Source organism: Rhinolophus sinicus, chromosome 17, assembly GCF_057876585.1.
Source record: "Rhinolophus sinicus isolate RSI-liver-muscle chromosome 17, RSI-T2T, whole genome shotgun sequence".
NCBI lineage: Eukaryota > Metazoa > Chordata > Mammalia > Chiroptera > Rhinolophidae > Rhinolophus > Rhinolophus sinicus.
This window is the reverse complement of record NC_142517.1, coordinates 95,488,242-95,516,027: the sequence shown is the minus strand read 5'-3', so window position 1 is coordinate 95,516,027 and position 27,786 is coordinate 95,488,242.

Here is a 27,786-nt window from a genome sequence, read left to right as displayed (position 1 = left end):
TGTTATATGTTGGAAAACAAAATTCATTGATGTGATAAATGGTAGGCTCTTGAATGGTAACAGAATATGCCACCCCAAAATGTCTCTTTGGCATAATGATTATTTTGAGCTGAATATTTTGAGAAACAGTAGACATTGGAGAAACCCTGAAAACAGAATATACAGAGTCTGACGATTAAGTTCGCGAACTTGTTGCACTGATGTTGCTAACCTTTTTGGATATCAGAGGGATTATTCATTATGAATTTGTACCACCTTGACAAACAGTTAACCAAGTTTAGTATTTGGAAGTGCTGAAAAGGCTGTGTGAAAAAGTTAAAAGACCTGAACTTTTCGTCAACAATTCATGGCTTTTGCATTACGACAATGCACCAGCTCACACGACACTGTCTGTGAGGGAGCTTTTAGCCAGTAGACAAATACTGTATTGGAACACTCTTCCTACTCACCTGATCTGGTCCCCAATGACTTCTTTCTTTACCTGAAGATAAAGGAAATACTGAAAGGAAGACATTTTGATGACATTCAGGACATCAAGGGTAATACGAGGACAGCTCTGATGGCCATTTCAGAAAAAGAGTTCCAAAATTGCTTTCAAGGCTGGACTAGGTACTGGTGTCAGTGCATAGCTTCCGAAGGAGAGTAATTTAAAGGTAATCATAGTGATATTCAGCAATGAGGTATGTAGCATTTTTTCTGGGATGAGTTTGCGAACTTAATTGTTTGACCTCATAAGTTACCCTTTTGTAAAAGAAATCTCCATCTGTAAAGGTGTCTCTCTCTCTCTTTCTCTGTGCCAGGTAGAGAAGGATGACTATAAATCATAAGAAACTCTTATGCATGAAGAAGGCAAGGACTTAAATGTACATAACAACCTTTTACCCTTGCTTTTCCTGGTAACCTGCCATAGCCACCCACCAGACCACCACTACCACCCCTCCCCTACCCCGGCCCCTATATACCACAAACCACACTTTCTTTTGTCTTTAACCAAAAATGGTATTTAAGCCAGTGACTTAGACCACCTCAAAGAGTTACTCAATTTTCCCTGGGTATTTCCCATGTGTATGTCTATGTTAATAAACTTCTGTTTTTCTCTTATTAACCTTCAAGGATCTCAGCTAAGAACTCAGAGGCAGAGAAAAAAATGTTTCCTACCCTATACTCTAAAAAACAATAAGGAGATAACACATTGAAGAGTTATCAACTGAGACATGGGCTCTAAGGGTGAAGAGTTGGAAATAAGTACCTTGGTTTGTGCAGTTCCACGGTGGAAATTTCACAAACTTAATTGTCCGACCTCTATGATGGATATTAATGGCTGCTACACCTCGACCCTCAAATAGTCCCAGAATGTACTTGTCCCAATCTTTTCCCTTTCACTTTCCCACAACAACCATTTCCATCCTTCTCTCTATTCTTCAGATTTCCTCCTGACCCTGAAATCTCTAAATATATCTTCTTCACCTACTTCATGGAGAATGGAAGCTACCAGCCACTCCAGGAGGTAAGCTCTGTGAGGACAGTAATAATAACTGCCTTGTTTGCAGTTACATCGTTTCTACCAAGCACTGTATCAGCACATAATTGTCAAGTAAATATGCATTACACAAATATTTCTCTATTAATATCAGGTCTCTCCTGTTGACATCTGTGGTGGGTTGAAAAACAACCCCCTAAAAGGTATTCACATTCTCACGCCTGTAATTTGTCAACATTACCTTTCATGGGGGAGGAGAGGGTGTTTGCAGATGTGATTAAGGTAAAGAGCTTGTTTTGGGAAGATTATTCTGGATTATTTGGCTAGACCTTAAATGAAATATATATATATATAGCTTTAAAATAGCAGGGAGGTGAAAGGAGAGTTGATACTCACAGAAGAAACTGAAGATCAAGCAGGAGGGATGTGAAGACTCCGGCCTTGACAATTGGAGTGTCTGGCCATAGGCCAAGGGCTGCCGGCAGGCACAAAAAGCCAGAAGAGGCAAGGAATAGATTCTTCTCGAGAGTGTCTGGAGGAATGAGGCCCTCCTGACATTGACCCAGTAATACTTCAGCCTCCAGAGCTGTGGGAGAGTAACTATCACTAAATTTGCGGTATTCTGTTACAGAAAACTAATACACATTAGATTTACATAAAATTTATGTTTTCTAGAATGGATGCATTCCTATATTTGAAAATGTATTCCTATATTTGAAAATGTTTAATATTAACATAGAAATTTAAAAATTAGTTGTGATCTTTATCAACTTACGTTTGCTACATTTTGAGAAGTTATAGCACTTACAGTGTTGTTTTACTTCCTTAAAGTAAATTTTCCTTGAAGTTGATTTATAAATTTTAGGGTGGAGTTCTTAAAATATCAAAATTATACTCTGTTTGCATTTAGTTGACTGTGTCCCAAATTTGGTGGTTTAAAATATATTCATTATAATTGCTATGGTTTGTGGAGGTAAATTATATGTGGTTAAATTTCAGTAGTTGTGGAAGCACTGAGGCTTACCAAAATTATGCGTTTGTTTATTGGTTTGTTGCCATCGCTCTGATCTTTTCTTCTCTTTTTTACAATTTAATAATGTTGTATACTTATTTTGCTTCTGCATCAGTTCCTAATTTACTTTTCTTCAAAATACCTAAAAACCTAACAGCCCTTACATGTATTGGCATTGCTACAACGAAATGGAAATCCAATCCTTTGCAAAATATGAGTGTGTATAACTCTACAGAAATCTTTTAGTTGTTCTTCAGAACTCAGGTTATAAGCATAGACCACGTCTTTTTCAGATATGAAAGCAAATGGGATTTTCACATTAAAACGACAGAATAAAGAGTCTCATGAAAGCTAAAATACCTAAGTACAATTTAGGTAACTGTTGGAAATGGGCTATGTGAGAAAATTAAAACTCTTTCTTACAATCTGCATACTTGCTTAGATACCTGAGCACTGATTTTAAACTCTAAAGTCATGTATCTCTACAATTTTCTATTAGCATGTAGTAATCTTTATCTCCTAGGCAAATTACTTAATTCATAATTCTACTGTATATCCACTTATGTTTCATTTATTTCATTACAATAGGATTTTATTTTTATAAAATAAAACTCTACCTCAATAGATTTCTAAAAATGTCTAAAAATCATTTTTAACTGATGCAATGCCTCGTTGTACATTTATACATGTATTGTATATTTATAATTGTATACAGTTGTAAGTTACTTCATAAAGCCATAAGAAGATAATTTGCTATGTGATATTTTGTTGGATTGTAAGAATTATATTTGTCACTTTCGGAATGGTTTTCCTTACACTCTAACTGTCATCAATGCAATTGGAGATTCCAGCTCACTCTTCCTATTTCTGGCTGGTCCCAAAATCAGCAGCACAGAGACTATGCTTTTGTTTCTATTTAGATTGTGAATCCCTTGTGCATTCCAAATATTAATCAGTGTTTATTTCACTTCTGGATCCTCCCTTTTCTTCTTCATCCTGCCCTCTACAGTCTTCATGACTATATAATGAGACACAGCTGATGCTGTTTGTTTATTCCTGCTGGGATGTTTTTAACATCAGACTTTTTCTCAGTTGTATTCAGCTTCACCCACTCTCACTTGACTCTAAGCCCTATTTCCCTTTGACTAACCTCTCAGGGAGTATCACATATGCACAAAACGACCTTTGAAGTGAAAGGGAGCTTCCTTCTTCAATGGTCTTCCTTATCCAGTATTCCAAAAAAGAATAGGTTCTTTCCAAACCTATAAGGGTGTGTTTTCTCTGTTTGACAGGACCCCCATCTCCCCCTTCCTTCCAGAATGCAGAGCAGTGCCAGGCCCACAGGGGGTGTTCCTTATATGTTAAATGGATGGATGAATGAAAACTAATGGAGACTCTAAGAGCAAAAAACACTAAAAGTTAAGCACAAGCATCCACATTTTCCAGTTGTATCAAAAGCAGGATGTTTCTGATCAAATACTGAAGCATTTAGCAAAAAAGAAGTAATTGCAGATGGAACCAGTAAGTGATCCCAGAAGAGCAACTGACTTCAAACAAAGGGATCTGTCTCATTCCTACTGCGTCTGTATTTTCCAAGAAAGCAAGACCCTTCTTTTATTTGGAAAACATATCATATTTAATTCTCCTAAAATTTTTAATGTGCTACAAATCAGCAAAGAGTTGTATCATAGAAAAGCTTCAGGGAACCAGGAAAAATAAAAGGTGAGGTCGGGTGGCTAGTAAAATAAAATGCTGAAGAACTAATTAGTACAAATTTGTAACTATTACTTAAAGGGTTTTTTTGTTTGTTTTTTCCCCACATTTTCATCATTATAATATTGCACAATTTTTAAATGTCCATGAAGCAAGTATTATTAAGAAAAAGGTTCCAGACGTAGTATTTCAAAAAAGGTTTGAGAAAATGAAATGCTAAAAATATGAGATGGTTTAGAAGACAGCAAGACACAAAAAAAACAATACATCTGAGAATATCACTTGAAGAATGGAGGCTGTATTGTTCCACATTGAAAAACACAGAAAAAGAAAAGAAAGGACTGAAGGAAAGAAGGAAGGACGGAGGGAGGGAGGGAGGGAGGGAGGGAGGGAGGGAGGGAGGGAGGGAAGGAGAGAGAGAGAGAGAGAGAGAGAGAGAGAGAGAGAGAGAGAGAGAGAGAGAGAGAGAGAAAGAACCTCATATATGGCATTCATCTGTATCTCTCAGTGAATGCACAGTATGACCAGAATAATGCAGACAACCAAATTCTGGCACAAGGAAGAATGTCATCAGGAAATCTAAAAGCTAAACTTTTACCACAATAACATTGATGTAAAATTTAAAATAAAATAAAAAAATTTCCCTAAACCACAGGCAACAAATCTCTCAGTAAAGCAGGAGGCAAAATCCAGAGGTAGAGGTTGCCATATGGAGCACACACAAAAAGCATTCAGTTTCTAGAATCCCCTTTTTTCTTCCCAGTCTTTGTCACAGTAAATAAACGATGCTATCTTGAGAGCTATAGAGGCAACAATGGGCAGTTACCCTAAGGGTTTATGTTAGGAAATTCCAGGTGTTTCTTTCCAAAGGTGAATAATGTGATAGGGTGTGATGCATTAACAGAGGAGAATTTTGAAACATACAAACTCACTCCCTGTTTGTTTGCACTCTTAACTTAGAGTGTCCAATGCCTTATGGACAGAAGTACTGAGCCACTTTCCTGCCTCAACAGTTGGACGAAGGACGAAAACATCCAAAGTTTAAAAAGTAAGCCTCTGCTCGTTTTTGTTGAAGTAAAGCTGCCTCCTATTTCCAGATGGGAATCTCCTTTAACAGGATTCAGATGCATTTTCCCAGGAAACTTCTCATTTCTGCAATTCTATCACGTTTATATATTTTTTCAAATGTCTTCCTTGAGTGACGATCTTTATTTTTCAGGAGAAATCTCTACTTATTGCCATTTTTCCAGGAAATCCCTATCTGACACCAGTTTGTCTTTATGCATTTATAATTTTCCTCTTTAACAGCTCGTCTGTTCCATGTGGGTGTTCTTATACACCCACTATATGCCAGGCTAGAAAGACATTTTCTGTCATCTCTGCATACCCTAGTAGTACCCATCCTTTAAGACCTAATTCAATTAGTACTTCCTCCAAGGACCTTTCCATAAACCTCTGACTTCCCCTACCACCACCACCACCACAAAATTTTCTTAGGATTTAGCAACTTCTCCCTATGTCCATCTATGGCATTTAAAACTTCATAGTTTAGACCATAGATACATAAGAATTATTTTCACCACTGAGTCATAAGATTTTTAAAAGAGGATCAGTGCGTGATTCACTCATATGTAATTTATCAAAAGTTAATAAATATATGAAGAAGTGCTTATCATTCCCTGCACTGTATGTTCAGTGACTTGTACTCAATACTAGGTCCATTGAAGACACAACTGTCTTCAACTTGGCCTACTCATTTCAGTAGTTAACAATTGTTTCATTAGAAGATCTGATTCCCTTTACATGCAAATACGTAAATTTTGCATGACCTACAAGATCCAGCAAGTTCAGCTTCAGGCTTACTCTCTCTCCTTCTGTATCTTTTAACAGTCTACCCTTTACTCTGTGACTTTTATATCCACTGTTTATTTTTAATCCCCATATATGAAAGGTATATTTACAAATGCTGTTCCTTCTGATGGAGGAATATTGTCCTGTGAGTCCCCAAATGATGTAAACGGTGTTGGATCTACAGGCAGTTTTTGATCATGTCAGAAAGCCGTGTCTCGTGAAGCCGAAGAGTGGAAACACTGACCCAGGAGAGGCAAAGAGTTTTAAAAGGAGGATAGTTTATTGAAACAAAGGGTCAGAGCTCCCAAGAGAGAGGGGGTCCCGACTGGGGGCACCCAGTGACTGAGGCAAAAATTCTTACTTTTATACCTTTCCTTGCCTGTTTGGGGAATGGGGCTGGAGCCTTCTAATGGAATTCTTCTATCAGGTTTGTCCTGTTTGCTCATCCTAAAGGAATTAACGAAATAACCCATTCCTATCTATCAGAGCTGCTACTGTGTCTGGCCAAAAGGGATTTGAGATAATTGATTAATCTCAAGGTGCATTCTCATATTTTTGTCCTGGAGTAAAGGAGACATTCCAGAAACTGGAGTTTTAGGATATGGCTGTTTTTTTGTTTATTCCACCAGGGACCTCCCTATCTACCTAGCAATATAATAACTAACCTGTCTCACTTCTTCCTGAAAAATAACCCCCTTTGAGTTCCTGTTTTCCATCAGTGTAACTCTTACTCATTCTTCAAATATCAATTATACTACCTCAGGAAAGCCTTCCCTGACCCTTTGATCTCAGTTTGTTTTGTTTTTTAAATACACTTTTATAGAATTTTATTTTATTCTTTCAGAGTACTTTTTGTATTTGGTAATTACATGTAACACATAGTCAATATCATCACTGTTTGCTGAAAATCTGACATCCATATACCATATACCAGGGCTGACACCCACTATACCATAAATTCCCAGACAACAAAGACTATTTCTGGGTTTTGCTCACCTATTCTGCCTCTAGCACCTTGTAGAATACCTGGAAGGCAATTGACACTCAATAAATATATGTTGAAAGAAAAAAAAAATGGATAAATGGATGAACACTTTGTACCATAAATGTTGACTGTATCTCTAGGGTAATCCATTTCAATATCATGTTTTTGGCTCTTCAAACCTATCTAGGTTTGAATTCAAGCTCTTCTACTTACCAGCTTTGTTAACTTATAAAATCACTCAATTACTCTTACTCAAAATGGCCCAACTGAAAAATGAGAATGATAATGCCTATCTCACAGGGTTGTTGTATACACAAAGGTGTCTGATATTTATCGAGAATGGCAGGTGCTTAATGAAAGCCAACTCCCTCTTCCTTTCCTCAACGAATTCTAGGTATCATGGCTATGACTTATTTGACTCCATATAATCAATTACCAGGATTGAAAATAAAATCTTCAAGTACAAAAATTCATTGTCAGAAGACCTTGTGTTTGTTTGCTTTTGTTCATTCAACAGAGAAGTGTAGGTTACAGCATGTAAGGCTTTGTAGGCTATGAAAATAACCTTTGATTTCATTCTCAGCACAATGAAATGATATGGAAGAATTTTCTTAAGAGCTGTAAGGAAGCTTTCTACCATTAGGTTTAGTTCTACAACCTGGGAAAGGCAATGAGATGAACAGAGCTTTATGATATTATATTATTGAGGGCAGAAACAAAGAATCTAGAATGTGTTACTCAGGTCAACCATTGCTAGATTAAATCTTTAATAGAAAAGAATAGGAAATTTGACTAAAATGATACCATTTGGAAAATTAATGGCAAAAATTTCCTGAGAGTTTCCCCAAACAGTTTGGGCAAGACTAGTTCAGTGATGTAAACAATTAAATATGTCTGATTCCCAGGCATCCAAAGCTGGATGGGCCTATAACTTAGAACTTCTCCATGTCTGAATACCTAATGTACAAAAGAGCAATTATATTTCTTATGTCTCTATGATATCAAAATACTTAGCAAACTTAAATAAAAATTACTGTATTTTTTTATAGCAGTTGCACTTTCATTACACCAAAATCCCTTCTGGTGATAACAAATGAGTGATAAAATATTAATTTAAAATGAAATCTCATTTTTCTATAATATGTGGCTTTGTGCATTAATGCATCTTACCATTTATCTTATAGACTGTATGTCCATGAGGTTATTCTCACTGATCAAAATTCTAGTGGAACTACATCAAACTAAAAAGCTTCTGCAGAACAAAGGAAGCCATTAACAAAATGCAAAGGTAACCTAGCAAAATGAGAGATAATATTTACAAGTCATATATCTGATAAGGGGTTAATATCCAAAATATATAAATAGTTCATACAATTCAACAGCAGAAACAAAACAAAAACCGAAAGAAAAAGAAAACACAATCTGATTAAAACCTGGGAAGAGGATCTGAGTAGACATGTTTCCAAGGAAGATGTGCAGATGGCCAACAATTACATGAGAAGGTGCTCAGCATCACTAATCATCAGGGAAATTCAAATCAAAACCACAATGAAATATCACCTCACACCTGTTAGAATGTCTATCATCAAAAGGACAAGAAGTAACAAGTGCTGGTGAGAAAGTGGAGAAAGGGAAACCTTTGCGCACTGTTGCTGGAAATGTAAATTGGGGTTGCCATTATGGAAAATGGCATAATTTAAATTAAATTAAAATAGAATGAACAGGGGTGGCCGGATGGCTCAGTTGGTTAGATTGTGTGTTCTTAACAACAAGGTTGCTGGTTCAATTCCCGCATGGGATGGTGGGCTGTGCCCCCTGCAACTGAAGATTGAAAACAACGACTGGACTTGAAGTTGAGCTGCGCCCTCCACAGCTAGATTAAAGGACAACTAGTTGGAGCTGATGGACCCTGGAGAAATACACTGTTCTCTAAAATTCCCCCAAATAAATAAATAAATAACAAAAATAAAATAGAACTACCACATGAGCCAGCAATTTCACATCTGGGTATTTAGCTGAAGGAAATGAAAACACTAACTCAAAACGATATATGCACCCTTGTGTTCATTGCAGCATTCAGTAGCTAAGACATGGAAACAATCTAAGCTTCCGATGATTAATGAATGGATAAAGAAAATGTGATCTAGACAGATTAGATATAGATACATAAATAGGGATAATGGAATATTATTCAGCCATAAAAGAGGAGGAAATCCTGCCATTTGTGACAACACAGATGGACCTTATGCTTAGTGAAATAAGTCAGGCAGATAAAGACAAGTACCATATGGTCTCACTTGTATGTGTAATCTAAAATAAAACAAAACAAACAAAACAAAACAGAAACAGACTCACAGACAGAGACCTTTTGCCAGAGGAAAAGGGAAGGGTTTGAGGGGTGGGCAAAAAGGTGAAGGGGATTAAGAGGCACAAACTTACCGTTATATAATAAATAAGATATGGGACATAATGCACAGAATAGGGAATATAGTCGATAATATTTGTAATAACTGTATGAAGACGGATGGTTACTAGACTTATTGTGATTAACTTGTAAGCTATATAAACGTCGAATCACTATGTTGTACACCTGAAACTAATATAATAATGTATGTCAACTGTACTTTAATAAATAAAAACTTTCACAGCCGTGAGAACAAATCTCAGTTCTATTACTCATGATTTCATATATATATATATGAAATCACAAAGTATTCAAGGGATTATATATATATATATATATGCTGGCTTCAATTGCATAACCTGGAGATCTATGACAGTTTTCTTAGGTAAAGATGCATATCTAAAATATGTTTTTATTGTGTTTCCCTTCTTTCTTCTTCAGGGAATAAATGTGATTTTTAAACCATTGAGAACTTACCAGGTATTCTAAGAGACCACCAAAAAGTAAAACCTACTTTTAGCTGTAATGGTTTTGAAGACTTTGTTGAATTTCAGGCCAGGCAAAAATTTGATTAATTCTGGGTAACAATGGTATTTTTTTCAGGAGCAGTTTCAAGACCAATTTGATAGATGGGTAAAACCTATCTAAAGTAACCGATGTAAAATCATGTTGGTACTTCATTAGTCAATCATATTTATGAAACGGTCATTGATTCTGAGATTAGTGATAAATACTATTAAGATCATATGAAAGATTTGGTGGAAAACTCCTTTAAAGAACACTGAGATTTCTTATCAATCCTCTAAAGTTTTTCAGCATTTCAATCAATATTCATTTTCTGAAAGTTCTTACAAGTTCACATGAACCTAAAGATATCTCAAGGTTTTAGCTGAAAAGTTATCAATACTTATTCTAGACTCATTTTCTCTTGGGATTTTACAGGTTTTTTGAAGCAATGGGGTGTAAGCTATAAATTTCCACTGAACACACGATCCCTTTCAGCTCCATAGAGTTTAGCCACATGACCTAAGGTTTGCAGTGGTTAGAAAGCCTTTTGTCTGTCTTGCTTGACTTGTCTTTTCAATTATTATTTTCAGAAGTAAATACAATTTCTGAGCCACAGTTTTATTGGTTGTATTCAGACGAATTTAAAAAAAGAATTTGTTTCTCTGGAAAATATTATATATGCCGATTTACTTCTACTTTGCTTATAAAACACATTCTTGTAAAAGGCCACAAAGTATTCAAGGGATTATATTCTCCTAAGGTTGGAACTCACATGCCACCTCTGTTTAAGAGACTCCCTAGCTCAGATAGGCCTGCTGGTAGTCACTCTTCCTGTCCCTTTCTCTTCTCCCTTCCTACCTCCCACCTTCTGTACTTCAGAGCGGAACAATGTGCATGTTCTCATGTGCAAGCCTATGGGCGTATGAAAATAGTTCTAACTTGAGACCTGACAGCTTTAAACTGAGATAACATCTTTATTAGATTGTTATGAGTTGTCCTTCTATTTGTAAAGCTGCAAATACTAATTTTGAGAATCCGACTATGGTCAAAACCCCTGAGTAAAAATGTATTGACCACGGGGCTTAAAATTTACACAATAGAAATAATTGTATGTAAGCAAAAAGGTGCAAAATTAAAGATCAGAAAATTCTTAAGAGTAAAAGATGGAGAAAAGACAGCCTCTTCAATAAATGATGCTGGCAGAATTGGAAAGCCACATGCAAAAGAATGAAACTGGACTGCTATCTGTCACCGTGTACCAAAATTAATTCAAAATGGATCAAAGACTTAAGCATAAGACCTGAAACAATAAATGGCATAGAAGAAAACATAGGTACTAAACTTATGGACCTTGGGTTCAAAGCGTATTTTACGAATTTGACTCCAAAGGCAAGGGAAGTAAAAGCTAAAATAAATGAGTGGGACTATATCAAACTGAAAAGCTTCTGCACAGCAAAAGAAACCATCAACAAAATAAAGAGGCAACCAACTGAATGGGAGAAGATTTTTGCAAACAGTGCCACCGATAAGTGGCTAACATCCAAAATATACAAGGCACTCATGCAACTCAACAACAGAAAAACAAACAACCCGATTGAAAAAAATGGGAAGAGGCCCTGAAGAGACATTTCTCCAAAGAAGATATACAAACGGCAAATAGACATATGAAAAATTCTCAACATCACTAATCATCAGAGAAATGCAAATAAAAACCACAATGAGATATCACCTCACCCCAGTCAGAATAACTATCATCAACAAGACAAATAGTAACAAGTATTGGAGAGGCTGTGGAGAAAAGGGTACCCTCATACACTGTTGGTGGGAATGCAGACTGGTGCAGCCGTTATGGAAGGCAGTGTGGAGGTTTCTCAAAAAATTACGAATAGAATTACCATATATATGACCCAGCAATCCCTCTCCTGGTATCTACCCAAAAAATCTGAAAACATTTATACATAAAGACAAGTGTGCTCAATTGTTCACTGCAGCTTTATTTACGGGGGCCAAGACATGGAAACAACCAAAATATCCTTTGATAGATGAATGGATAAAGAAGTTGTGGTATATATACACAATGGAATACTATTTGATGGTAAGAAAAGATGAAATAGGACCATTTGTGACAACAGGGATGGATCTTGAGATTATAATGCTAAGTGAAATAAGTCAGACAGAAAGAGCAGAGAACCATGTGATTTCACTGATATGTGGTATGTAAACCAAAAACAACAAAAGAACAAGACAAACAAATGAGAAACAAAAACTCATAGACACAGACAATAATTTAGTGGTTACCAAAGGGCAAGGGGGCAGGGGGTGGTAGATGAGGGTAAAGGGGATCAAATATATGGTGATGGAAGGAGAACTGACTCTGGGTGGTGAACACACAATGGAATTTATAGATGATGTAATACAGAATTGTACACCTGAAATCTGTGTAATTTTACTAACAATTGTCACCCCAATAAATTAAAAAAAAAAAAAAAACGAAGAAAAAGAGGAAAAAAAAATTGTCACCCCAATAAACTTTAACTAAAAAAAACAAAAATACAAGAGCAAAGGGAAGAGGACTAAGAACATTATTCCACAAACAGATTAGGGAAGGAGCAGGAAGTCAAGAGTAGATGGAGTATTGATGGGAAATGGAAATAACAGACTCACTTCAGAGACAATTGCCAGGAGTCTTGTTGCATTTTGAATATATTTAAATCTCAGGTATTTCTTGGAATCTCAGAAATTAGCACTTTCCCCAGAAAGGGACGCTGGCAGTTTATTTAAAGTAGCAAAATAGCAAAACAGTGGTTAACCTATCATTGATAGTCTAATAAACTTCCAGACTGTGCTGCAGGATTTGGTAGTGAAATATAACAGTATCTAAATATGTTGGTTATTATTTGCAGACTTGAAAAAGTCAGAGCAGCAAAAAGACCAACCCATCTTTAGTACTATTCAACTAGAACCAAAAGGAAAAAGTGGAGTGGTTATTTTCTGACTAAAGAGGGTCAGATTAATAAATTAATCATGCATTCTCTTCCTGAGTAGCAGTAGAGAGAAGTGAGTAGTTTTGATACTTCTTTGGAAATAGATGTTAATGAACTCTGTGTGTGGAAAATGGAATCCAAAAAGACCCCTAGGTGTTTGGCTCGAGCTACTGTGTGGATGCAGCTACTGATAGATGAATAAGGTAGTAAAATCAAGAGCTCCACTGTGAACATTCTAAATTTGAAATATCAAAGAAATATTTATTGGCAATGTCAAGTAACATGACATCTTTACCTCTAAGGAGAGGTAAGGGTGACAAAGAGGTTTGAGAGTCATCAACAAATAGAAAGATTTCAAGTAATGACAATAAATGAGATCACAGTGGAAGAGTTTAAAAAGAAGTAACATTGATCTTTCAACATGTAAAGATAGGATATGAACTAAAGACCCATTGGAGCAGAAGTCAGCATGAAGTGAGCTAGGCAGAAAGAGGAGACCATGATGGCATAAAGCAAATAACAGAGTTTGTTTCCTTGTTGTCCCCAACCCCACCCCCAGGAGGGAACAATCAATTGTATCAAACATTGCTGAGAGATTGATGCTGAAGACAAGACAGGAAGATCATTATGGACCAAGATGCTTCAGTGGAATTTTAGGGAGGGGGGCCAGATTTGAAGGATGGGAAGAGTAAATTGTTGGTCATAAAGTGGGACAATAAGGGTAAAAATCTCATTTAACGAGTTTTATTTTGAGGGTTGCAAAAAGTGCAGCAGCAGTAATCAGAGGTAATATGGAGTAAAATAATTTTTTTAAGATGAGAGTTATTAAAACATAGTAGTAGGAATGTAATGAAAATATGAGGGAATTATCCTGATATCTTCGAGTTGTTTTATAAAGTAAGATACAGCATCAGATAGTGTGAATTCAGCTGTAGCTGACTGAAAATAATTGGATACCTAGTCCAAGCTGGGCCAGTCAGAGTTTCACTCCTAAAAGTGGGAAATGGGATGTGAAAATACTTACGCATGAATCTCTGTGAGACATCAGTGTTATAATGCTGGTAGTCTTGCCCCAAATGCCCCTTTTTTGTTTAAATGAATTTGAGTGGATTTCTCTATAATATTCAAAGATCACTAGGAACACTGAGTTAACATTAAAATTTCCTGAAATATTCCAAATCTATAATATGCTCATTGATATTGGGAATCTTCAACAAACAGACAAAACTACAGTGGTTCCCAATATTTTGACCACAAAACTATTTTAAAAGGATATTTAGTGATCATTAAGAAACAAACAAAAAAATCTTGCAATACTACCTAATTCTTGCTTCTATCTCAAATTACTTGGAAGTTCATCTTCATGTTTTGCTTTTGGGTTTACTTCATTCAGTTCTTACTTCAACACTCACATTTTCACTTTCCACCTATTTTACTCAAATGCCATATATCAAACCTATACTCTTTACATTAATTTTACTCCTGATCCCTCTGAAACTTTTGGAGACTCCAAAATCACCCAGAGATTTGCCATTTGAGATGAGAATTTCACTGTATCCCATAGACCCTCTCATTTATGTTCTGGGAGGTATCTTTTCAAAATACTTATACCAATTTTTGAAAATTTGATTAATAATTATATTTATATTTTCTTTAATAAAAAGATGATAACAGAAAATACATTAACCTTCTAAATCAACAGTTCAATTTTCTTGAAGCAGAGATTACACATCCCTTATTATGGAACCTCAAAATGCTCTATTTTCATACCTTCAGAAGCTTGGAATGCTCATAAATATAGTACATGCCAAGCACAGATTTATTTTAACTGTGAGGTGGTGTTTAGCTTTGTACTGCATAGTTACATGTTTCCATTTTAATGATGTTTGAATTTAGCATAGCAATTGAATTCCTTTTCAGAGCTACTACATTGAAATTCCACCTGCTTACCCACATCTCTTACTAAAAATTAAAGTCTTAATGCTCTCAGTAGGAGGAAAAAGAAAACAATTAAAAACTTCCTAAAATGCACTTTTTGATACTTATATCAAACACGTGTTGCAATGATACATGCTTTGCATTTCAAACCAGAAACTCTCGTTCACATACACTGCCAAGCACTTAGAGCTTTACTCAAGACAGAAACCATTTGCCTTTCACATAGCAATAAAAGTAGAGAAACAATTAAGGATTTTGCTAAATCGGTCTCTATACTTTATTACAATTTACCTTGTGTTTTCGTGAGGAGGAGTTATGGTTTTTACTCCAAGCTCTTGTTCTTCCTAGAGAGTGGAAATGAACGTCTGTTGTGGAACAGAGCAGAAAGTGAAGTCCCTGGGAATGAAAATGTGGAGAGAAGGAAATTGGGAAACCAACTCTGGGAGCAGTTGAAAAGCTTTCATGCAGAAAGTTCTGCACCCTAATCAGCTATAGCCATCATGAAAGGTTTCCAGAGCACTCTCAATTGATTAGAAGTTAGTACATTCAATCTCTACAGAAAAGGGAAAAAGTGGTGAACAAGGCAAGGAAAATATACAGAATTTAAGAGAATATAGAGTGAAGTGGGAGATGGAGAGAAGAGTGAGAAAAGAGGAGAAAGGGAAGAAGAAAAAAATGAATGAGAAAGCATCATAAGGTTTCATAGCAAAGTCTCACCATGGGACAACTGTGAAAAATTGTTACCTAATCACAATCTTAATGGTCCCCTGATAACAATCTTAATGGACATTTTAGATTTACATGGCTAATCTGACTGCACTGTAGCCAGACAGGTAAGTTATCTAGACTAGACTGAATCTTTTTAGGAGAATCATATATCATTGGACCATCTAAGATTATGTTAAGGTGATGATTTACCTACTTTAGGAATAATAAGAAATGTTGTCATTTGTTTTACAAAACTGTAATTAAGTGTATTAACAGAAATAAAAAATATGTTTTATAATTGCATATATACACATTACATATGCGTGTGTATACATATATATGTATATATGTGTGTGTGTATGTATATATGAATAGCCACACATACACACGGATGTGAGGATCTCTTTCCCTTTCGGTAAACAGTTAGCTCTATTAAAAAAATATATTAACAAATATTTTGACACTTGGATTCATTTTTATTCATACAATTCTTAAAGTCTTTGAAGTTAGTATTTGCTCTTTTTTTTTTTTTTTTTTTTAATTAAATTTATTGGGGTGACAATTGTTAGTAAAATTACATAGATTTCAGGTGTACAATTCTGTATTACATCATCTATAAATCCCATTGTATGTTCATCACCCAGAGTCAGTTCTTCCATCACCATATATTTGATCCCCCTTACCCTCACCTCCCCCCCCACCCCCCCCACCCCCCTTACCCTCTGGCAACCACTAAACTATTGTCTGTGTCTATGAGTTTCTGTTTCTCATTTGTTTGTCTTGTTCTTTTGTTGTTTTTGGTTTATATACCACATATCAGTGAAATCACATGGTTCTCTGCGTTTTCTGTCTGACTTGTTTCGCTCAGCATTACTCTCTCAAGATCCATCCATGTTGTCACAAATGTTCCTATATCATCTTTTCTCACTGCCGAATAGTATTCCATTGTGTATATGTACCACAACTTCTTTATCCATTCATCTATCGAAGGACATTTTGGTTGTTTCCATGTCTTGGCCACCGTAAACAAAGCTGCAATGAACATTGGAGCACACGTGTCTTTATCTCTAAATGTTTTCAGATTTTTTGGGTAGATACCCAGGAGAGGGATTGCTGGGTCATACGGCAATTCTATTCGTAATTCTTTGAGGAACCTCCACACTGCCTTCCATAACGGCTGCACTAGTCTGCATTCCCACCAACAGTGTACGAGGGTTCCTTTTTCTCCACAACCTCTCCAACATTTGTTACTATTTGTCTTGTTGATGATAGCCATTCTGACTGGGGTGAGGTGATATCTCATTGTGGTTTTGATTTGCATTTCTCTGATGATTAGTGATGTTGAGCATTTTTTCATATGTTTATTTGCCATTTGTATGTCCTCTTTGGAGAAATGTCTCTTCAAGTCCTCTGCCCATTTTTCAATTGGGTTGTTTGTTTTTTTGTTGTTGAGTTGCATGAGTTCCTTGTATATTCTGGATACTAGCCCCTTATCGGAGGCACTGTTAGCAAAAATCTTCTCCCATTCAGTTGGTGGCCTCTTTATTTTGTCAATGGTTTCTTTTGCTGTGCAGAAGCTTTTAAGTTTCATATAGTCCCATTCGTTTATTTTAGCTTTTACTTCCATTGCCTTTGGAGTCAAGTTCATAAAATGCTCTTTGAACCCAAGGTCCATAAGTTTAGTACCTATGTTTTCTTCTATGCAGTTTATTGTGTCAGGTCTTATGCTTAAGTCTTTGATCCATTTTGAATTGACTTTGGTACATGGTGACAAATAGCAGTCCAGTTTCATTCTTTTGCACGTGGCTATCCAATTCTCCCAGCACCATTTATTGAAGAGGCTGTCTTTGCTCCATTGTATGTTTTTAGCTTCTTTGTCAAAAATTATCTGTCCATATTTATGTGGTTTTATTTCTGGGTTCTCAATTCTATTCCATTGGTCTATGTGTCTGTTTTTCTGCCAATACCATGCTGTTTTGATTATTGTGGCCCTGTAGTACAGGCCAAAGTCAGGAAGTGTGATACCTCCATTATAGTTCTTTTTTCTTAAGATTGCTTTGGCTATTCGGGGTCTTTTGTGGTTCCAAACAAATCTGATGATTTTTTGTTCTATTTCTTTAAAATATGCCATTGGGATTTTGATGGGGATTGCATTGAATCTGTATATTGCTTTGGGTAATATGGCCATTTTAACTATGTTGATTCTTCCAATCCATGAGCATGGAATGTCTTTCCATTTCTTTGTGTCTTCTTCAATTTCTTTCAAAAATGTCTTATAGTTTTCAGCATATAGGTCTTTCACATCCTTGGTTAAGTTTATTCCTAGGTATTTTATTCTTTTTGCTGCAATTGCAAAAGGAATTGTTTTTTGTATTTCTTTTTCTGAGATTTCATTGTTAGTATATAGGAAGGCAATGGACTTTTGTGCGTTGATTTTGTAGCCGGCAACTTTACTGTATTCGTTGATTGTTTCTAGTAGCTTTTTGGTGGAGTCTTTAGGGTTTTCTATATATAGCATCATGTCATCTGCAAAGAGTGATAATTTAACTTCTTCATTCCCAATTTGGATGCCTTTTATTTCTTTCTCTTGCCTGATTGCTCTGGCAAGGACTTCCAACACTATGTTGAAAAGCAGAGGTGATAGGGGACATCCCTGTCGTGTTCCTGAACGTAGAGCAAAGGGCTTCAGCTTTTCTCCATTAATTATGAGATTAGCAGAGGGCTTGTCATATATGGCCTTTATTATGTTAAGGTATTTTCCTTCTATACCCATTTTATTAAGTGTTTTAATCATAAATGGATGTTGTATCTTGTCAAATGCTTTTTCTGCATCAATTGATATAATCATATGATTTTTGTCCTTTATTTTGTTTATGTGATGTATCACATTGATGGATTTGCAGATGTTGAACCATCCTTGTGCCCCGGGGATGAACCCCAATTGGTCGTGATGAATAATCTTTTTAATGCATTGTTGTATTCGATTTGCTAGAATTTTATTTAGGATTTTTGCATCGGTATTCATTAGAGATATTGGTCTGTAGTTTTCTTTTTTTGTGCTGTCCTTACCAGGTTTTGGTATCAGGGTAATGTTGGCCTCATAAAATGAGTTAGGGAGTACTGTCTCTTCTTCAATTTTTTGGAAGAGTTTGTGCAGAATTGGTATTAGATCCTCTTTGAAGGTTTGGTAGAATTCACTAGTGAAGCCATCTGGTCCCGGACTTTTGCTTTTGGGAAGGTTTTGGATGACTGATTCAATTTCGTTACTGGTGATCGGTCTGTTTAGATTTTCCAGTTCTTCATGGTTCAGCCTTGGAAGGCTATATGTTTCTAAGAACTTGTCCATTTCTTCTAGGTTGTTGAATTTGGTGGCATATAGTCCTTCATAGTATTCTTGGATGATCCTTTGTATTTCTGTGGTGTCCGTGATAACTTCCCCTTTTACGTTTCTGATTTTGTTAATCAGTGTCTTCTCTCTTTTTATCTTAGGAAGTCTAGCCAAGGGTTTGTCAATTTTGTTAATCTTTTCAAAGAACCAGCTCTTTGTCACATTAATTTTTTCTATTGTCTTTTTGTTCTCTATTTCATTTATTTCTGCTTTAATTTTTATTATTTCCTTTCTTCTGCTGACCTTGGGTTTTACTTGTTCTTCTTTTTCTAGTTCTTTAAGGTGTAACATGAGGTTATTTATTTGGGAGTTTTCTTGTTTCTTGAGATAGGCCTGTAATGAGATAAATTTCCCTCTTAAAACTGCATCCCAGAAATTTTGGTAGGATGTATTTTCATTGTCATTTGTTTCTATGTATCTTTTGATCTCTCCTCTAATTTCTTCTTTGACCCAGTCCTTCTTTAAAAGTATGTTGTTTAATCTCCATGTATTTGTGTTTTTCCCCGCTTTCTTTTTACAGTTGATATCCAATTTCAAAGCCTTGTGATCAGAGAATATGCATGGTATGATTTCAATCTTCTTAAATTTGTTGAGACTGATTTTATGTCCCAATATATGGTCTATCCTTGAGAATGTTCCGTGTACACCAGAAAAGAATGTATAGTCTGATGTTTTAGGATGAAGTGCTCTATAAATGTCAATTATGTCCATTTCATCTAATGTGTCATTTAGGGCTACTATTTCGTTATTTATTTTCTGTTTGGATGATCTATCCATAGCTGTCAATGATGTATTTAAGTCCTCTAGTATAATTGTGTTTTGGTCAATTTCTCCCTTTAGTTCTGTTAGTAGTTGCTTGGTGTATTTCGGTGCTCCCTGATTGGGGGCATAAATATTGATGACTGTTATGTCTTCTTGTTGTACAGTCCCCTTCACCATTATGAAATGTCCATCTTTATCTCTTGTTATCTTTTTCACCTTGAAGTCTGTTTCATCTGATATCATTATGGCTACACCTGATTTTCTCTGGGTACCATTTGCTTGGAGTGTCAATTTCCACCCTTTCACTTTGAGTCTGTGCTTGTCCTTGTAGCTGAGATGTGTCTCTTGGAGACAGCATATGGTTGGGTTTAGTTTTTTGATCCAATCTGCTACTCTGTGCCTTTTTATTGGTGAGTTCAGTCCATTTACATTTAGGGTGATTATTGATATGTGAGGATTTCCTGTCATTCTATCTTTAGTTTTCTGGTAAGGCTGTGTCTCCATTGTTTCTTTGCCTTTTTGTTGTTGTCTATTATTTCTGTGTGGTGGTATTCTATGATGTTTCCCTCTGTTTCTTCTCTTATTTCAGTATATATTTCAGTTCTGGATTTTTTTTGAGTGGTTACCCTTAAGTTTATGTAAAAGAAAATTTGATATTTAGAGTATTCCATTATCTTCAGCACGCTTACTCTCTCCATTCCCATATTCCGGTTCAGGCCTTTACTCTCCCCCTTTTTGAGTTTTGGTTGCCACAAATTGTCCCTGTTGATGGTGGTCGAATAGCCTCCTTTAGTATTTCTTGTAGTGCAGGTCGTGTATTAGAAAATTCCCTCAGCTTCTGTATGTCTGGAAAGGTCTTTATTCCTCCTTCATATCTAAAGGATATCTTTGCTGGATATATTATTCTTGGCTCATGATTTCTCTCTTTCAATAGTTTGAATATTTGGTTCCACTCCCTCCTGGCTTGTAGAGTTTCTGCTGAAAAATCTGATGATAATCTAATGATAATCTAATGGGCTTTCCTTTGTAAGTTACCGTCTTCTTTTCCCTGGCTGCCTTGAGGATTCTTTCTTTGTCGTTGATTTTAGACAGCTTCAATACAATGTGCCTTGGAGAAGGTCTGTTGGGATTGAGGTAACTAGGTGTTCTATTTGCTTCTTGGATTCGAGGGTCCAGTTCTGTCCACAAATTTGGGAAGTTCTCATCGACAATTTGTTTGAATATATTCTTTGTTCCCTTCTCTCTTTCTTCTCCTTCTGGTATGCCCATTATTCTTATATTGCTCTTTCTGATGGAGTCAGAAAGTTCTTGTAGAGTTCTTTCATTTCTTTTAAGTCTCAAGTCTCTTTCTTCTTCTCTCTGTGTCATTTCCAGGTTTCTATCTTCGATGTCACTGACTCTTTCCTCCATCTGGTCAACTCTACTACCTAAGCTGGTTATTTCATTCTTAAATTCTTCTATTGAGTTCTTAATCTCCAGAAATTCTATTTGGTTCTTTTTTAAGATTTCAATCTCTTTCGTAAAATGCTCATGCTGTTCTTTGATTGAGTTTCTGAGTTCCTTTAACTGCCTATCTGTGTTTTCTTGTATCTCGTTGAGTTTTTTCAGAACTGCAATCTTGAATTCTCTGTCATTTAAGTCACATATTTCTGTATCTTTAAGTGCCTTCTCTGGAGATTTTTCACTTTCTTTCTGAGTTATCTTGTTGCCTTGGTTATTCATGGCGATTACTGGTTTACTATTTCTCTTCCTAGACATCTACAGGAGTGGCTTCTGCAATAGGTTGATAGAAAGCGGTCTTTCTTTTGTTTGCCAGTACTTGTTGGTAGAATGTTTTATTATTTCTCCAACTGCAACTTATTTTCCTTCTCCCACACAGTAGTGCTATGTTTTCTCTGCACTATTCCAACTTCTCACACAATGGGGGGATTCCCTGGGAGACGGGCTTCTCCTCTGTTAATAGTTCGTCTAGGTCACAGGGCGCAGTGTCCCGGTAGGTATGCGGAGAGCTTTTGATGTTCCAAAGCTCTTCCAGCTCCTGATTCAGAGCCCGTAGGTTTCAGCAGTTCTGTTTACTCCTGTAGGTGATTTCAGTCGGTAGTGGGCCTCTTCGTGTTGCCTGTGTGCTGTGCAGGGAGTCCTTTGTGGAGTTTTTGTTGTTCGATTCGTTGTAAATTCCAGGGGAGCTTTACAGAGGCTCACCTCACGCCGCCATTTTTCCGGAAGTCTCCAGTATTTGCTCTTTTTATCAGACTGTTTTTACAAAAGCTATGTCTGCCCTCCTTCATTAATATAAAACTCAGTAAGAAAATGGCTGTTTTGATATATATATATATATATATATATATATATATATATATATATATATGTAACAATTTTGAAAGTATTTCAAAGTTTCAAAATTAAAATAGTTTATAATTTTTAAAATAATGCTGTATGGAGAAATTAAAGGATTAAAATCAAATGACAAGACTGACTTTGATCTTCAAAGCCAAGCTACGTGCTTGTTGCAGGAGGCTCCCAGGAAAATATGCACACCTTCTTAAATCTGCATGGTACCTAAACAGCCCTTTCTAGCCTTGGAGACTGCCGTTTATAGCACAAATCAAGCTTTTGGGTAAATTGATTGGCATTATAAAGAGTAGCTTACATGTTGAAGTTTCAGCTAGGCGAATAAATGGATATTAGAAAATATGGTAAAATCTAAACATTAAAATTGAAAAATAGAACATTGTTTTTACTAGCTGTGTTTATAACTTTTGTATTATCTACCCTCACACACACACACACACACACACACACACACACACACACACGTACACACGATATAATCACAATATTTTCTGACTCATTTTGCTCTTCGTATATTCGTATGAGATTCACCTAACATTTCCCAATAGGTCTGTTTATCTAATTCCTCGCTGACATACTCAGGACTCATTTAATTTCAAGAGTCAGAAAGTCAAGGCAAGCAGTTTGAGAAAAATAAGAAAATGTTTTTGGCTCACGTAATTGGGAAAGTCAGGAGTGAAAGTAGTATAAAAAAAATCTCTGGAATCCTTGACTTGATAAAGAACAGGAGTGTCTTTACATGTGATTTTCTCTACACACAGCTGAATTCTTTCTTACTGGTGGTGGGCTTTTTCTAAATGGAGTAGATAGTGGCTTCCGGAGGCTGATTATTTGTACATCATTACAGTGACTTTCTTTATGCCTCCCTCACTCTCCAAAATCCCTGGTTAGTTACTTGATTAGACTCCCTGGTTCATGGGCATGTGCCTATTTCTGGACCAATCACTGAGGCCATGAGCCTGACGTATGATGAGACAGGCCATGAGCCACCCTAAGATGGGTCCTTGTCCCTGTAGCCAAAGCAGACGAGGGATGAAAGTGACACAGGATATACAGGACATTCATGACCGCAGTTATCAGTTCTCCTTTGATGAAACAATATGGTTCTGCAGTGTTTATAACATCCCTGTGATCGATTCAGAAACACCTTATTATTGAATAATAGCTACGAATCACCACAACCATGACCATCACATGTACACACGAAATAAAAGTTAATTCTTATTTCAGGGCAATTGTGCAAAGTATTTTTCACACTATCTCATATGATTCTCCCCAAAATATTATGAATTAGATTTTTTCTGTTTTCTATATGAGAAAACTGAAATTGTATGTAAGTAGCTCAAACAATCTATCCAAAAAATGTAAAGTGTGTTCAATTTTGGAATCGCTGTAGATCAATCAAAGATCTCAAATGCAACAATAGGAGACATGGTGATAGTATAGCCTAGCTTTTAGGCCTATAAGGGACTGGATGTTGATGGCATGTACGACAATATCCCCAAGTCAGTTATAATTATAATGCAACTATCATTACATATAAGATTAGGTACAATTGAATGTGACCAAATCTGAAATAATAGTGACTTACTAAAACACACTCTTGTTTTTTCTCACATACATAAAGTATTGGGGAGAGGACACAGTCCATTGTTTGAACAGTAACTGACTTAACAACCATCAGAGATCCACCCATAGTGCTTTGTTTTATGTTCCGACATGACTATTCAGAAGGCAGCTACGACATTCCAGTCATCAGAAAGGTGTAGAGAGCATGAGAGGCATGCCCCTATCCCTTTAAAAACACTTGCCAGATGTTGCACATAGCACTTTTAGCCAGCACATTATCATATCGCCACACCTAGATACAAGGGAAGATTGTAAATAGAGTCTTTATTCCACCCAGTCACGTGTGCCACTAAAAATCTGGGATCTCTAATAGAAGAAGGGGAAATGGATATTGGAGCAGGGAGCGAGGAGTCTCCGCCAAGAACGCTCACATTTTCTTCTGCAATATGTCACTGATAATCATTCTTGGAGCACAACTATCGTTGCCCTAGCCATGTTTCTTTATATAGTCAGAGGGTAAAATTCTTACCTATTATATTCAATATAAGATGTTTCTTTGTGATTTACTAGAGTTATACTCTGATTCTCATTTCTCATTGAGGAAATTGTGCCCCAGCTAACTGCTAACATCACCTATTAGAGAAGTGAGTGAGCCATCTGATGTTTACTGACTCTAGTCTTTGAACTACTGTAGCTGATACATAGCCAAGCAGAGCAAAGCTGCTCCCTCTCTCCTGAGTTTTGCCCAAAGTGCACATTACTGAGCAAAATATATGTTGTCATTGTTTTCAACCACTAAGTTTTGGGGTGGCTAATTATGCAACACTACGTAACTGGAACATACATATTAATTTAAAATTTTAGCAAAAATGTACCAGTTAAGAAACAATGAAAGAAAAGTATGAAGAGTTATATAACTCAATTGTTTCATTTTAAAAATGACTAAGTTCCCTCAAGTAAATTTCTTAAGGCTAGACAATCATTTAGCATAAAGTGCCCAAAAGTCACTCCCAGGTACTCTCATTCTTCCTATGTGTAGTTTTTTTTACCTTGTCTTATGTGATGTATAAATTTAAATTTTGCCATATCAGATTTATACTGCTAGACGTGAACCATAGCTCAGTGATTATCAACTCTGACTGTACGATATAATCACCTGTGGTTCTTCTGGAATCATAAAATCCTTTGCACCATTGCCGGGCTATTGAAGAGAATCTGGGTGCATGCATGCATGTGTGTACATCCCCATATACCAATCTGACATGTAGTTCTAACGAGCAGACTTATTGGTATGGATCATGTTCTCTGAAAGGATGTTTATAATAGAAAATTACAGGTAAGAAATATTGTATACATTCAACTTGGTATCTGTCCTTGGTCCCGTTACTTTTATTTTTATAAAACAAATTGAAAAATCAACAGACCACATTTGACAAAAAATAAAAATTGCAGTTCATATTAGATAAAAAACAAAAATAGGAGAGTTGTTCTATCACATAATCCTTTTCTATATTATATTTTCCTAAGATTCTTCTGTGCATTATTCCTTAACTGGATCAGTTCTGTTCAACACACTGGCCCAGAACTATACTTGGCAACGGAATTTCAAAAATGAAAAAGATTCGCCAGTTTAATGAGGAAGGTGTTCAGAAAGTTGACCATTTCAGGTTGTGATAATCGCCATAATAATACTTACAGGCTGCCATAGGATCACAGAACAAAGTTCCTTATTCCAATTTAGAAGCACTTGGAAAAAATTCATAAAGGAGACATACTTGTTATCTGGACAAAGGAAGTTGGGTATATTAGTTAAGAGGCAGATAGTACAGCGCAGGGTCAGCAAACTATGACCCAGAGGCCACATCAGCCCCACTACCTACTTTTGTAAATAAAGTTTATTTGAACATAGTAATGCCCCATCATTACAATAGAGTTTGATAGTCACAATAGACTGTATGAGACACAAAGCCAAGGATCTTTACTATCCGGGCCTTCACAAAATGTTTCTTGACTTTTGGTATAAAGTGGAGAATAGTACCTGAAGTACCACAGGTATTCAAGAAATTACAAAAGTTCAATATAACAAAATATAAAATTTAAACCAGAGAAAAGGATTTTGAGTCTGGAATTATATGTAGGAGACAAAAAGAATTGTCTATGTTAGGTAAAGTTCTTTGTGTTTCATTCTTTGCGTCATGGAGAACACATTATGAGTTTCCAAAAGCAGAGCGATGTGTTCAGATTTTAGAAAGATTACTCTGGTTGCATTGTAGAGATAATTAAGAAATGCAAGATAACAGATGAAGGACCAGTTAATAAGTTAGATATCTTGAGGACCGAAATAATACAAAGGAAAGTGACGAATTGGAGAGGATCTATCGAGGCTCATTAATAAGTAAAATTAGCAAGATTTGCTAAACTCATCTGTCTCCATTTTGAAATACGTCTGTAAATTTTTGACACTCCTCTCTTCAAAAGGTGGTATCCAATTACTTTCGAATGTAGGCAGGACCTAAGGACTCCTTTCTAACAAATAGAGTGTGACAGGAGTGATGGTATGCGGCCTTTCAGGCAGAGTGATAAAGATCATAACTTCTGCCTGACTCTCTTTCTTTGCTCTAGAGGAAGCCAGCCCCCATGGCATAAGAATACTCAAGCAGCCCTAGCACAGTTTCATGGGAAGAGGAACTTAGGTCTCTCCCAAACAGCCAACACCCATTTGCAAGCAGTGCAAGTGAACCACCTTGGAACCAGATTCAACAACACGATTGAAGCCTTCAGTTGACGGTCGGCCTGGCCAGTATCTTGACTACAATCTCATGAAAGATCCTGAACTAAAATCCCTCAGCCAAGCTGCTTTCAGATGGCAGACTCAAAGAAACTGTGAGAGAAATACATGCTTTTTGTTGCTTTCAGCCACTAATTATGGAGATAATTTATTATGTAACAATAGATAGTTAATAGGTCATCACTGAAATGGAAAATGCAGGAAGAGAAAAAAAATTAGGGGGAAAGTGCTATGTGCAGTATTGGCCATGCTGATTTTAAAGGTCCTTTGGAAGAGTCAAATGAATTTGTCAAGCAGAATCTATATATTCTCCCCTAGTCTGACACTTCAGGAGAGGCTGGAGAATAAACTAGTATCCTTTGAGGTACCAATCTGCTCTAATACACAATTTCCAAACTCTCTTCAATTCCATTTTTATTTTAGTGAGGATATCTTTATTTACAGCAAGCTGCTGGTCTTTACTCTTTTCTTCTACGTCTGTCTCTGTGTAACATAGCCTAGTTCAGCAAGTAACTGTTCCAAAAAAAAAAAAAAAAAAAAAGTAAAAGAAGAGAACTTGCAAAGATAAGACTTCCAGCTTTTTGGCTTACATTCAAACAGTCTGGTAGGGAAACAAGGCTCTGAACCAACAACCAATGTACCTGGAAGCTAGAAAGTAGAAAGAATTTCCACTGAGAGCCAAACTACAGACAGTATCAGTGAGTCAGGAATTCAAACCCCAGGGTTTGATAATATTTTCCTTAGATACTCTAAACATATTCAAATGCAATGTACTCAAGCTGAAATTTGCTTGGATATGTGCAATAGATGAAGCCAGTGAGGCTGGTGAAATCTCCAAATGTATGCATACCAAAAATAGGAAATGCCTCTATGCTGTTACATTCCTAGGTTCGGCTTCTAGCTTCTAGCATAAATAACTCCCCAGCACCATACTTTGAATGTCAGCATATCTGTTCTCTGCCATGGCTGAGAGCACTGGAATAAAAAATATATAGTTAAATATTTATATATCAACAATGAACATCTACAGAAAGTATACTCCCTGTAGTTCAGAGGAGATTGAGTTTAGAAATCATAAGCAAGGAGAACATGTATCTGAAATGTCATCACGAATTCAAGAAATATAAATGTCAAATAATACAATTTTTTAAGTTAAGAATTACCATTGTACCTTTAAAAAAAAGGACATTTGTAGCTCTTTGTGTTTAAATGTTCTACAATATATAAGTCACCTCTACTCATGAAGCATCACTTAGGCTCTGGGGACATGAGGTTGATAACACAAAAAACTTCTCAGGAGTAGCTGATGATCTCAACAAATTGAAATGTGTCACCTTTTCCTACT